At 41.8% G+C, this 12401-nt stretch overlaps 1 protein-coding gene across 2 annotated transcripts in view; it reads right to left on the bottom strand.

The window, feature by feature from the left end:
* LOC126327557 (nephrin) overlaps positions 1-12401 on the bottom strand; it is a 1259290-nt gene that overhangs the window by 889892 nt on the left and 356997 nt on the right. The gene's annotated exons all lie outside the window — the stretch shown is intronic.

Raw genomic sequence — 12401 nt, 5'->3', positions numbered from 1 at the left:
TCAGAATCTTCCATATATTGAATTTTTTGAGAACATAACTGAGGTCTAGCATTGTTTTGTTTACATCCAGGATAATGGCTTCAGGTCCTGTTCTTGCTGAAGTGGCGTTCTTCTGTCCGAAAACTCGCTTGAAGCACCTCTCCACACTAATCTAGCTCATGAGAACTCCTCATATCTGCATAACTACTGAAACTTACATCCATTTACATCTGGTTACTGTAGTCAAGTCTTGGTCTTCCTTTCTAATTTTTAGCCCGCCCCCTCACTTCCCTTTATTTCGAAAATCACTATTTCTTGCTGTCTCAAGATGTGTTCTGTCAATCCATCACTTCTTTTAGTCAGTTGAGTCCTCAGTTCTTTTCCTCTCTCATTCGATTTATTACCTCTTCATTAGGCAGTGCAATCTATTCATCCAATCGTCAGAATTCTAAGCACCATAGTTCAAAAGTACCTACTTTCTTCTTGTCTGAACGGCTTATCTTTCACGTTTCGCTTCCGTAAAAGGCGACACTCGAAACAAATATCTTCAAAAATGACTTTCTCACTCCTAAAGTTATATTCGATGTTAACAACTTTATTTTTCTTAGAAAACATTTTCTTGCTACTGCCTGTCTCCATTTTGTAAACTCTCCAGTTCGCCCAGCGTCACTTATTTTGCTATCCAAATACCAAAACTCGTTTACTACTTTCACTGTTTCATTCCTAATATAATTCCCTCATCATAACATGATTCAATTCGACTATAGTCCATTATTGTTGTGTTAATTTATTTTTATCTTTTAACCTCCTTTCAAGATAATATCTATTCCTTTCAATTAATCTTTTTGGTCTTCAAAGTTTCTATTTTTTTCCTTGAACTATTATTCTCTTTCCACATTTCTCCTTGATTTGTTTAACTCCGTGCACAGCGTAATTACTGAATGACATCGAGGATAGGATACCTAATTGTCTCATTCACTTTTGAAGTACACTTCCCTTTCATGTCCTTCGATGAAGTTTGGTTTCTGAACAATCTGTTGATAATCTTTTGCTCCTCGTAATTTAACCTTTTGCCTTCCGAAGTTTTCAGAGGGTACTGCGATCAAAACTGTCACAAGCTTTCTCTAAATTCACAAATGTAGTGTCGTAAATTTCTCTAGGACAATTTCGGGGATAAAACGTTGAATGTTTGGCTCTATAACACGAAAATAACGCAGTGAGACACTAAAAAAATCACATAAGGTAATGGCTTTAGGAATCGTTGATGGAAATTAATTCTCATGAGAATCACTCTTCCTACACATGTGGGTGTTATTCAGAGGTTTTTCGTCGAAAAAGGTCGCTTGGCCATGGCACCAGTGCTGGTTATTACATTGCTGGCATTTCAAACGATCAAATAGACTATAACCATGACGAGTATGCGCAATTATCAGACGTCAAGTAAACAACAAACAGGCAGTTTTAACTGTCCACTAATGTCAAGGATCAAAGGCATAACTGGGTTTTCCTGTGATGCAACCGTCAGGGCTAACGGGTTCGCAACATTGTACTCAAGTCTAATACAGCCTGTCCTGCGTTAGAAACAAAGCCAAACACTGCTCTCAGGACCAGCGACCCTGACGCACAGTGGATCCGGCAGGAGCTCCGCCTGTTTAAGAAGCACAGGTCCGTGGCAGACCGCAGTATTTGTTTTCGGACGGTCTCGGATGACACAGAAAGGAATCACTGGAGTGCGAAATATAAACGGCGGCGGAGTGTAGGAAGGGCCGTTTCTGATTTACGTCTCAGAACTCGCAACGCAGCTCCGCGAAAGAAAACATCTCCGGCGGAGTTACGCACGCCATCTGTATCCGGTGATAAAATGCACGACTTTAGAGCGCGCCAGGGCACGGGGAGAGGCGAAAGGAAGGGCAAGTCGGCAGACTGCCGCTTATTTAGGGCCGTTTGTATGTTTAAGGAAATCAAAGCACGCCACCTACAGAGTTATGGTCGCTATAAACATTTGGCTGCTGCAGCCCTGGCCGTTTTGCGCTGCCATACCAAATAGTCGCTCAGTCTTCCGTACGGCACGTGATAGATCCCAGACTAGCTCATAGCAGGGACTGTTGGCGTCACCGAAAAAGCTACGGACTTATTGCTTATATGGAAAGGTAGTATTCTGATATTCAGCATACTCGAAATGGAGAAAAAAATATATTTCTAGAGTTCAGTTATCATTCATTTCGCCAATGTTGTTACACTGGAAAAGGGGGAGAGCCTATATTAACAACTTAATGTAAGGCAAAGTACCTAGCACACCGGATAAGGCAGCACTGATGGATAGTGACGAAAAAAGTGCATATATATTGAGACTAGCTTTGGGCAACAACTGCAGAAATGTGCTACTGGTGTTTAGATGTGCCTCTCTTCTCGCTCTATAATTGAAAATCGCATTTTCTCTCAACTGCGATGTTCCTTCCATAGCCTGCGGTTAGTGGGAGCGCCTTCAGTCAGTATGTTTTGTTTAAGTGGTGCCACACAACTCGTAAATATGTTTTAAAACGTCGTTCTTCAGAACCTCGAAGACCAGCTCATGAACTAAACCGTAATTAACTACCAGAACAGACAAATAGTGATGCAAACGAAAGCATCACTGTTCTTCAGAGATAAAGTAAAAGAAAACTTTAGACATGTGAAATGACTTGAAATACTTTTTTACAAAATAAAATCTGCAGAAAACATATCAAATAAACAATCAAAGTGCAACAGCAACACTTACTTTAGCAACTTCACAGAATTACTTCTTCCAAAAAACAAAGGGAGCCGAAATATTACAGTTATAGCCACGTACAGCATGTAAATTCCGAAAACTACAGGACGCTATCACTTAAATATCGGAACAAGTTATCTACAGTACGCTTCCTGGCATGTTTGTATTTAGTAACGTGTTGACTGACTGAAATCGTTGACTTTACGGAATATGTATAGTAATGCTCTAAATCTTTGCTTTGCGATGCAAATTATCAGTATCTCAATTCAGTACGACAAATTCTAGAACGAATAAGTAACTTCTGTAAAATCATTTTAGTGACAATCATCTCGTCCTGTGACTAACAAATGCGCATGTAAGAGGAGAAAGGAAAATTCCAACATTTATGTACACAGTTAGTTGCACTGCTGATAATTTTCTGGACTATTTGGAGATATCTGCTGAAAGCTACAAAACCACGGACCACAGGTAACAGAGTGAGTTACACGTCCCTGTATCCAAGCAAGGTTACGAAGAATTAATTGTTTTCGCTTCCCAGTGAGGCTTCTAGTTTTTTTTGCTGAAGTCAGGAGAGTGGCTTGCGTGTTCCTGCGTCCAAGGACGGGTACGAAGAGTTGATTGCTTTTACCAGTTCGACTTCTAGTTTTTCTATCGAATTCACAGCTTTATTTGCACCTTTACATTACACGCAAAACCAACCAGAAAAAAATGATCTTAACGGCTTAAGAACCTTTCTTAAAGATCCCAGCATTTCTCAAGAAAAATATGCTACTGCCAATGGACGTTATGAAAACCACCAAGAAAAATGTAAACCTAAGGAAGAAAGTAAGATTTATGTGCTAATGCTAAATGTAACAAAATAGTCGATCACTTAGCGAACACCACTGCCCAAAAAATGTAAAATTAACGTCGCTATTCGAGATGGCTTCATTATTTAGAAGAGAAAGACGCCAACGGAAGATTCGAATATCAGCTATCGAAAAGCAGTAAACAGGCATATTATTGACAAATTCAATTAAAAAATCTCTTTTTTTAAGTCCTGATTCCACACACTTAAGAGGAATAAAAATCTTATAAGTTCCATACTCAGTAGGCGATTTAATCATGGATCGTCGCGCAGACACGTTCACCGAATATACGTACTATGAATGTGATATAGTAATTGCTTCACATGTTTACATGTTAACCAACAAAATTTTTTTTTGCAATAGTTAAATCAGTTATTATTAACCATTACCCCTTCGTCAAAATAATATTTAATTTTAAGAAATATTTATGGAATTTTTGAATCAAACCCTAGAGCCGAAGGGCATGAAAGGGAAACAGTAGTTAAGAAGCGAGTGAGACACAATGTGTGCACTGAGCAAGCAGTAACGAAACGTAGGAGAAATTTGGAAGGGGAATTAAAGTTGAGGGAGAAAAAAATTAAACCTTTAAGGTTTTCCGACGACACTTTAGTTGTCAGAGACGGCAAAGAACTAAGGAGAATCAGTTGAACGAAATGGACAATGTTTTGAAAAGATGTTCTAAGATTAATATCAACAAAAGTAAAACGAGAGTAACGGAATGTAGTCGGTGTAAATCAGGCGGCGCTAATGGAATTAGATTAGTAAGCGAGACACGAAAAGTAGCAGCTGAGTTTTTCTATTTAAACAGAAAAATGACTGAGGATAACCGAAGTAGACATGATACAAAATTCAGACTGGCAGTGTCAAGAAAAGTGTTTCCTAAAACGCCTAATTTGTTACTATCGAATGTAAATATAAGTTTTAAAGTCCTTCTGAAGTTATTTAACTGAACAGTAGCATTGCACTGAAGTTAAAAGCGGACGATCAGCAGTTTAGACAAGTAAACTTTTTACGTAGTTCTCATTTATTGTTCCGTCTCAGTTACACACTATTTTCAAGTTTTGATCACTCTGGATCATCTCCAGATCTAAGTAATTGCGTCAGCAACCCATCTTGCCTACTCAGAACAATATGTTGTTTTGAGAAGACAATGCTGGTTGCTGCTGCAATTACTTAGATCTGGATATAATCCAGAGTGATCGAAAATGTAATCGAATTAAAAATGCATGCAAATGAGACGGAGCGATAAATGAGAATTATCTTAAATATCCACCCGCATACTGCTGCTGGCTTCTCTCGAGTACAAACAAGAATGGAAGCTTTTGGAATGTGGTGCTAGAGAAGAATTCTGAAGATTGGATGGTTAAGTCGAGTAACTAAAGTTGAGGTTCTGAATAAAATTGTGGAACAGCTTTACTAAAGGGATCAGTTGATAGGAAATATCTTGAAGCATCAGGTAATCATCAGTTTGGTACGAACCCAACTCTTGAATACAGTAAATAGGTTCAAATAGATGTAGCTTGCAACAGTGATACAGAGATGAAGAGGCCCGAACAATATCGACTAGCGGGGGTAGATTTTACCAACCCGCCTTCGGACTGGAGACGACAACAATAAGAACAATACCGTATATTGTATTAGAAAGACGCGAAAACGCTTAGCGATGGCTGTCTGGCCTACAGGACACAAGGTAACTAGCAGAAATAGAGAGAGAGAGAGAGAGAGAGAGAGAGGAAGAGGGAAAGACAGAGAAAGACATAAGTATCTGAAGATGAGCTCTTCAGGCCTTGAACTAGATAGCGCGTCTAAAATTAATTCATGATATGTGATGAAAGACAGCCATTTTTCTCATATTTTAGGCATTTCAATGCTTACTACCAAATGATTTGTAGCCTCCGAATATGAGATGTGCCGGTCGGCATCGAGACATCCGCGCAGTCGTTGACTGCCAGATAATGAGTGTTTCTAAGGCCTGCATACAATGAAAAAGGAAAATTCCACAACCACCAAGGCTGAAATTGTCAATTAGAACAAAACGGAGGTGGCCGAGTCGGTAACTGGTTATCGACCGGAAGCAGGCGCGGTGCGCGGTGGGAACGGCGGTACCTGTTGTGCCCCGAGAGACGGGCCGGCGCCGGCCACAGATCGCTAACAGATGGCAGGCGGCGTATTGTTCCGCTGTGGGCGGCGATCCCAGGAAACCGCGGCACAGACAATGGCGGCACGCACAAAGACGGCCGTCTAATATTAACGCACGCGCGGCCGCTTGCAATATGTCGCGCTGCGTAAACCCGCAGCCTCTTCAAACCGCAGCACAGCGCGGAGCGGGGCACACTGTTTGCCGCCGCTAAGCCCCGGGCGGTTCTCGCACGCCCCCAAGCGCTCGCTTTGCCGGGGTCAGCCCGTGTCGCACCAGTCACACACACTCACACACTGTGTGTACGCACTCGGCGCCGAACTCAGCAGAGGGAGCTCCATTACCGCCCCACAGTTTATTGCTCTGAGGTGGAATTCATCGAATTTTGGACAATTTACAGAAATCATTGCGCATTTAAAAGAGAATTTTGTATCTGATGTGTATTAAACTGGGGACTTAGAAACGACGGAGAGGCTTCATGCCGAGGTAACCTTCAGTGGTTCTCGACCCCACAACAAGCCACAGCAGTCCACCGACCGCACCGCCACCCCACATAGAACCCAGGGTTCGTGGTCAAGTGCTCTACCAACTGAGCTACTCAAGCATGACTCAGGCCCCGTCCTCACAGCTTTACTTCGGCCAGTACCTCGTCTCCTACCTTCCAGTTTTTATGTTGCCAATTTTAAGTAATAATTAAGCACCACAGAGAACAGAATTATGCTCTGCGCTTTACGTCCGTAGGAAATTAATATCCGAGAAATCAGTGAGACAGCTTTTCTTGAATGTTCATCACTGTAAGTACAACAAATATCTGAAGCATGCATACGTGCTACAATCTAAAATTCGATGTCGGTCTGCTTAATTCCCTTGTGGTTCCTAGTGCCTCAATTCCTTAACACCTGTATTTTCTAACTTGGTTTCAAGGGGCTACTTTAAATGCTGCCTAACGAATATGCTACGTGGCAGGTTCAGAGCCGTACCACAGTCCTTGCTACTAGTGCAGCGTACAGTACCTTGGTCATTAAAAGGAGTACTACGAGTAAATGGATCTTTCTAGGGCACGACAATTCCTCTGTATGCAGTGCGAAGTAAGAATGTTCCAGGTGTTTATATTTACATCAACTGCCTCAGTTACATTTATTGAAACATTCTAATTTTTTTTCAATCGCGCCGACTTTATTTCAAAGGCTAGTTTGGAATCTGAAAAGCTGCGCTAGAGCGTAAGAATTTCTTTCAGATCACCGACAACACTCATTCGTAAAGCTTATAATGACGACACGCCGGTATTGCGATTGCTGTTGTTGTTTTTAGAAATCATTTTTGCTTCTTTATTTTCTACCCCAGCTGTGCAATGAAATCGAACTAGTTACTTTGATGCTTCATAAACATCACGATAATTTGAACAAAATCGATACTTACTCTTTACGGGCAAACATCACGATAATTTGAACAAAATCGATACTTACTCTTTACGGGCCTTTATAACGAACCGATAGCGTCCTAGCAGCGATTATTGGTATAGGCAAACGTGAAGAGAAACTATAGCGCACCAGCGTCGCCTGTCAGAGATGTCACCTCAGTCTGTACAAACCACAAACTGAATTTCGCGACAGAGGATCGGACACCGCTGACGTAAATCCGACGTAAGCAGGAGCGCGTCGCAGATACAGCGAAACATGAAGATAAATGTAGCGAACGAGCCCCAGGGAAAACGACGACAAACGGCGGCTTTAATAGGACCCAACACCATTTGTCACCCTTATACGTCGGGCGAACCATCCGCCCGCAGAGGGAATGTTGCATCACTGTGCCAACCAACTATAAACAGAACATTGCCAGACAATGGAAAAAGGCTACTGTAGGCAGACAGCATGGTACTGCGTGTGGATGCCTTTCGCTTGTCTTTCTTAAGCAACGTAAACAGATGAAAACAGTAATTGATTATGATACATTCTCCAATCTGAAGGTGATTGCCCGGTCAATCGACGGCCGCAGTGGCCGATCGGTTCTAGGCGTTTCAGTCCGGAAACGCGCGACCGCTACGGTCGTAGGTTCGAATTCTGCCTCAGGCATGGATGTGTGTGATGTCCTTAGGTTAGTTAGGTTTAAGTAGTTCTACGTTCTAGGGGACTGATGACGTCAGATGCTAAGTCCCATAGTGCTCAGAGCCATTTGAACCCGGTCATCCTCGTATACATTTGCGATCAGTTCATATAAATTTTATATTGAAAATTGAGTTCGCGTACTCCACAATCTTGACAATATCAAGTCTAGTAATATTATACAACTCAGTTACACAAGCGATGCAGACGTCAAATTTCAGCGGCTGTTCTCGCTGAAAGCCTTTTTCACTGTATCCGCCTCAGAGCAAAGCCGGACACAGCTAGGTGGTACTGTGGTTAACACAATGCATTCGTATGCAGGTGGTGCGGTATACGCGTCATTCTCAAAGAATCCCGTCTCCCGAAATTTTATTTATGTCTCAGCATCAAACAACATTCGATAAAGGTATACACAAATTAATACAAGACAAAGTATAAGCACTCTAAATGTCTAGAACTTGTTAAATTCCACTAACGATGGCTTTTGCTAAGTTTTCCAGATGAAATCTCCAGTATTGCTCCTTCGCTATTGACATCGTTGTTCGCGGTTCCTTAAGTACTAGTAATAGTAGCAGTAGCGATACAAGTTTTATTCATCTGTCGGTGTATTATGTAGGTCTTGGTTTCAGAGAACAGCACACAACAGTACCACGATTCACATACATTGACGAAAAAAAAAATCGGAACACCAAAAACTAATTAATGTAGAGTAATGAAATTTCGGGATTACATATGTTTAGGTAACCTATTTCAGAGATTAATCACTTGCAAGATTACAGGATGACACAAGCGCGACATAAGGCATTGCAAATGTGAACTGCTGGTACATTAGTACATGACTGTAACCGCTGGAATGTTGAATGCAAGCATGCAAACGTGCATGCATTGTGTTGTGCAGGTGCCGGATGTCAGTTTGTGAGATGGAGTTCCATGACTGCTACACTTGATTGGTCAATACAGGGACAGTTAATGGTGTTTTTAGTTGACTCTGGAGATGATGTCACATATAGGCTGGACTGAAGACAGATCTAGTGATCGAGCAGGCGCCAGACTAATATACAAATCAGCATTCTGGTGCATGGGTTGCCCACATGAGTGCTCCTGCTGTCATACGAAGTCACACCCCAGATCATAACTCCAGGTGTAGCTCCGCCGTATCTAGCACGACAGGTTGGTTGCAGGTCGTATACTGCCCCACTTCCAAACAACACATGGTCATCACTGGCACCGAGTCAGAACCAGCTTTCATTAGCAAACACAACAGACTACACCCTGCCCTCCCATAAGATCTCGTCTGACACCACTTAAGTCGCAAATTGCGGTGGTTTGAGGTCAGTGAAATGCAAGTGTAAGTAGGCTGTTTAGGGTTTTTTTTATTGGTAAGGCCACGTAGCGCTCTGTATGAAAATCACTGGCTGTGCTATGTGCAGTCTGTGGCTGGTTGGCACTGTTGTAATACTCGCCATTGTTTATTGGTTTTTTATTGGTAACGCCACGTAGCGCTCTGTATGAAAATCACTGGCTGTGCTATGTGCAGTCTGTGGCTGGTTGGCACTGTTGTAATACTCGCCATTGTAGCTTTGGGCAGCTAGATGTGAACAGCGCGTAGAGTTGCGCAGTTGGAGGTGAGCCGCCAGCAGTACTTTTGTACACTATTGAGGTAAATACATTGTTTGTACTCTATCAAAATCTTTCATTTGCTAACTATGCCTATCAGTAGTTAGTGCCTTCAGTAGTTTGAATCTTTTATTTAGCTGGCAGTAGTGGCGCTCGCTGTAATGCAGTAGGTCGAGTAACGAAGATTTTTGTGAGGTAAGTGATTTGTGAAACGTATAGGTTAATGTTAGTCAGGGCCATTATTTTGTAGGGGTTATTGAAAGTCAGATTGCGTTGCGCTAAAATTATTGTGTGTCAGTTTAAGCACAATCATGTATAATTGTTCAAAGGGGACGTTTCATATGTCGACCCTTAGCCGAGGATACCTCACTGGAATCTTCTGATTTTTTCTTGTAGTTTGTGTAATTAGTGTAGCTTTTGTTTGTTGCGTAATTATAGAGAGAATTTCCTTTGTAGTTGTAGTTTTTCATTGTTGTACAGTAAAACAGTTGTGGCATGCATGTAGATTTGCACCAAGTATTTCGCATCTGCGCTTGCAATTAACTAGATATTATTTTCAACGCTATGTTAATGTGTTTTGTTATTTTGCTCTTCAAATTGTGCTTTTCTGTGTTGTCGTGTGAAATATTGTGACAATAATGGCGTGTGAAAAACGTAATACTAGGCTTCAAAGTAAACTGAGAAATGACAGTGAAGACGAAAGCAGTGTGTTAGCGCCGCCGAGTAATGAACTAACTAATGTTCAAAGTAGTAATTTGGTAATTGTGCATAGGGAAATGAAGTGAGCTGCAAATAATGGTGTAGGCAGTGAATCAATTAGTGAACATGGAAGCATTATCGATCGATCGGTCGGCAACAGCTCGCCTCGGGAATTCGAAATGACAGAACACAATAGTGTACATACTGTAGATTCAGGTTTTGGGTCCTCACCGTTTTCTCAAATGAATCATGACACATTTTCTGCTTGTCAAAATGTGAATGTTGCCGGTGAAAATGCACTGCCAAAAGCATAGAGAAACAGATTACAGACACTAATACATTATTATTGCAATTAATGCAACAAATGGAACAAAATCAGAGACAAACACAGCAAAAGCTTCAAAAGTTAGACACAATGGAACAACACCACAGACTGCACACAGCACAGCCAGTGATCTTCATACAGAGCGCTACTTGTCGTTACCAATAAAAAAACCTAAACAGCCTACTTACACAAGCTACAGGGATTCCGGCTCGGAACTGTTCTTGAAGTAACCGATTTGTAACAGATCGCTGTGTCGCTGTAGTTCCAACTGTTGCTCAAATTGCTGATATAGATACACTAAGACGCTCCAGAGCCATATGCCGAAAACAATGCTTTTGCCTCCCGGTAGTGCCACGTGGTCGTCCACAGCCCGGTCTTCTTGCCACCTCTGCCAGCAATCACGTACGTCTTTGTACAATATCGCAGAAGAAACAATCAGCTTCTCGTAGCCCTATTACGAGACCTCCTTGAAACTCAATGAGGCGTTGATAATGGCGTCTTTGTCGCCTTGAGAGCATTCTTCACTAACAACTGTTCACCTTGTGCAGTTTGTACAATCCCAAAGATAACTAACACTCACGATCGTTACACCGAGTATTTAAAGCAAACCTGATCTTTATCCTCATAGTAGCGCTACTCTTACGCGACTGGCACGAAGTTTGAATAGACGTCGTCTTTCAGATGTAGGAACACCCCTACCAACTTTCATTTACGTCGTACAACTCCTTGTTGCCGTTACGATTTTTCTTTCGTCAGTTATCCCTCAACGTACCAGGTGCAGTCCGGCACGCTTTGGACTTTATAGTTACTTTGTTGCTAATGCGTAGCGTTGGGGTAGGAGATTACAACGTTACTATCAAGTGACTAGGGTGAAATTTTAATAGACTTCTTAGAAACGCGCTTGCCAACTCCTATTTGGTGTTCTAACTCTTTTCCTTCAGGGTATACAAGCATTTACCTACAGGTCTAGCTTAACAATAATAAGACAGGTAGCCCACCGTGGGCTAGTAGTAAGACTGCCCTGTCATCTGGCTAAAGTAAGTTACAGTAACCACGGAAAAGGCACAATTCTTTTTCTTTCTTTACAATATAAACATTGGAAACTGTACAGTGCACGCTAATCTAAAGGCACAAGTTCTTACTGCAGTAGCTCTCACAATAAGTATCTCTTATTTTCGCACTTTTATACAGCCTCTTTAACAACAATTTTGCATGATTACAGGTTCCAGCTTGCATTGGATCGCCGTTCCGCCAGTGTTTCAAGGCCTTGGACACTGTTAGTATCCAAGTCCTCAGTTCAGTGACGGATGTTTTTAATTTAGTACGTTAAAGATGGTTACAACCAGAAGAAACGGATGATTCTGTAAAACTTTTGTTGTTCTTGTAGTCTTGTAGTCTTCGTCTGAAGGTTGGTTCTATGTAGCTCTCAATAACCTACTATTCTGCGCAAGCCTCTTCATTTCTGAACAACTACTGCATGAAACTTCCTGGCAGATTAAAACTGTGTGCCCGACCGCGACTCGAACACGGGACCTTTGCCTTTCGCGGGCAAGTGCTCTACCATCTGAGCTACCGAAGCACGACTCACGCCCGGTACTCACAGCTTTACTTCTGCCAGTATCTCGTCTCCTACCTACTCCGCTGCAGGGTGAAAATCTCACTCCGGAAACTACTGCATCCTACATCCATTTGGACCTGCTTACTGTATTCAAGTATCTGTCCCGATCTACAATCTTTACACTATTCACTTTCTTCCGTTACCAAATGTACAATATCTTGAAGCCCCAGGATGTATTCTGCCGATCAGCACATTCTTTTAGTCAAATTGTGCCATAAATTTCTTTTTTCCCAGTTCGATTCAGTACCTCCTCATTTGTCATTCGATCTACCTATATGATCTTCAGCAGTCTTCTTTATTACCACAGTTCAAAAGCTTCTATTCTCT

This window comes from Schistocerca gregaria, chromosome 2, assembly GCF_023897955.1.
Source record: "Schistocerca gregaria isolate iqSchGreg1 chromosome 2, iqSchGreg1.2, whole genome shotgun sequence".
Taxonomy (NCBI): Eukaryota; Metazoa; Arthropoda; class Insecta; order Orthoptera; family Acrididae; genus Schistocerca; species Schistocerca gregaria.
The sequence above is the reverse complement of the archived record's forward strand: the minus strand, read 5'-3'. Positions and strand labels throughout refer to the sequence as shown.